Here is a 2175-nt window from a genome sequence, read left to right as displayed (position 1 = left end):
TGGACCTTGGGTGGAAGTTTTCCACCGATGGCTTTTGCTCTTTGAAAACCCACCGTTGGGCAGCGGGGGCAGCGCTGTCCCCATCCCGCCGGGCGAGCAGGAGGAGCGCGGGCTCCCCGGGGACGCCTGGCTGGATTTTAGCCATTGTCACCCCGCTACGGCACGGCCAGAGCTGAGCTTTTCCAGCTCTAACGATGACTCCGCTAACGGGACACCGGCACAAGAGCAGGCCGGGAGCTGGCGTTTCTCCGTGCCGAGAAACATCTCGGCGACAAAAAAAAATAATCACCACTCGTCCCTTTTCCCGAACATCTGAAGTCCGGGTGGGGAAGACGACCGGCTCCTCGTTACCGCTCTCCCCAACCTGTTTTGGGCACCATGAAGGTGCCGCTGGGCCGGGTGGGCTGCCGGCACCGCGCCGGCCGGTCGCCCTCAGCACCGCCGCGCGTCCCCGGCATTCAATCGGCTCCTGTTCCCTTGTCTCAGAGGACACCCGCAGCCGCGGCGGCACTGGCAGCCGGCGCTGGGGCTGGACCTGCAGACGCTGCCGCGCAGAATCCGGTTCCTCTTGTGTCTTTCTTTCTTCGGGGTTTTTAAAGAGAGGAAATGAAAAATGCAAAGAACAAAATTCAGGTTTGGGGGTGTTTTTTTTTGTTTGTTTGGGTTTTTTGTTGTTTTTTTGTTTTTTTTTTTCTTTTTCCCCTTCAATTTCTAAAGGAAAAAAAAAAGAAGTCAGACAGAATTAATCCCGGCCAGGAAGAACCCGCAGCCTCGGGTTTGCCAGTCCAGCCACCTCCAGAAAACATCGCTCATTTTTCTGTATAGCAATAGGCGACGCTCGCCCTCATCCCGCACGGCCCGAGGGCCGCATCTCTGAGTTTTTAAATGACTTTTTCCTTCTAATTAAATTGAATTTTTTTATTTTTTGTTTTGTTTTTTTGTTGCTGCTGCTGCTTCATTGTTACTCTCATGGGATAGGTTTTACTCTACAGCGAAATGCAATTGTTACTCCTCTGTGTCTTGCAACTATATTTGTTTAAGCTATTTACAAACGTTAAAAAAGAAAAAAAAAAATTAAAAAAAGAGTCTTATGTGTCAGGCACTTTATCCAAACTGTGCTGTGTGCTCTGGAGTTTGTTCCTTGTTCTTTGCGATGACTCATGCAGGGGAAATTACCGGGAAACTTAACTCCAGCCTGTCAACAGGTTTTAAAAGAGAGGGAAAAAAAAAAAAAAAAAAAAAAAGAAAAATTAATCTCTATTTGTTCATTCTCTACTGGTCATGACCGTGTTGTATTTCTGCAGCTTTCTGTTTCTTCAATAAATTATTTTCTAGTCATTCACCCTGGCGTCTGCGTGTCCCGCAGTGATGCTCCTGGGTCGGTTCCCTCCCGACGCTGCTGGGGAGGAGCGGCCCCTTTCCACCACCTCGACTCCTTCTCCCCAGACCTGACCTGAGACATCACGGGGGGGGACATCCGGGCGTCGTGCCCAGGCAGCCAGGAAAGGTTTCTCCCCCCCCTCCTCCTCCAGTCTGCCACCTCGTTTTTACCTGAATATCTCATCCTACTGTGTGTTTTGCCGTAGAATCAGACTGCTTTGGGTCGGAAGGGACCTTGAAGGTCATCCATTGTCACCCCCCTGCCCCGGGCAGGGCCACCTCCCCCCAGCCCAGGTTGCTCCAAGCCCCGTCCAACCTGGCCTTGAACACCTCCAGGGATGGGGCATGACATGAGTGCTGGCAGGTGACAAAGAGCCGGTGGCACATACCGAGGGACCGCGGGGACCTTTCTGCGCCGCTTTCTCCCATGGTGGCATAGCCAAGATTTACAGGAGAGGAGAAAAAAGCTGAAGTCCTTTTAATTAAAAAATAAAAACATTAAAAAGGGTGATCTGGTCACCAGTCAGTTGTTCACCCACAACTTCTGCTGCTGCCGCCGCCGTCCCCAAAGCACAACTCTGCAGGACGTCCGCTCCTCCGCCCTCTGCGCGGAGCTGGTGCACATCACCCCCCCCACCCCCCACCTCCCCCACTCCCCACGCTTTGCCCTCCCCCCCCAAAAATATTTTTCAGGGCTTTGCAGCGAACAGCCTGTGGCCACAAAGCTGTCCCCAAAGGTGGGGACATCAGCCCTGGGAGACGCGGGACCGCGAGTGCTGCGGAGACGGGGCATGG

Source organism: Vanellus vanellus, assembly GCF_965231255.1.
Source record: "Vanellus vanellus genome assembly, chromosome: 25".
Classification (NCBI taxonomy): domain Eukaryota; kingdom Metazoa; phylum Chordata; class Aves; order Charadriiformes; family Charadriidae; genus Vanellus; species Vanellus vanellus.
Note: the sequence above shows the minus strand (reverse complement) of the source record.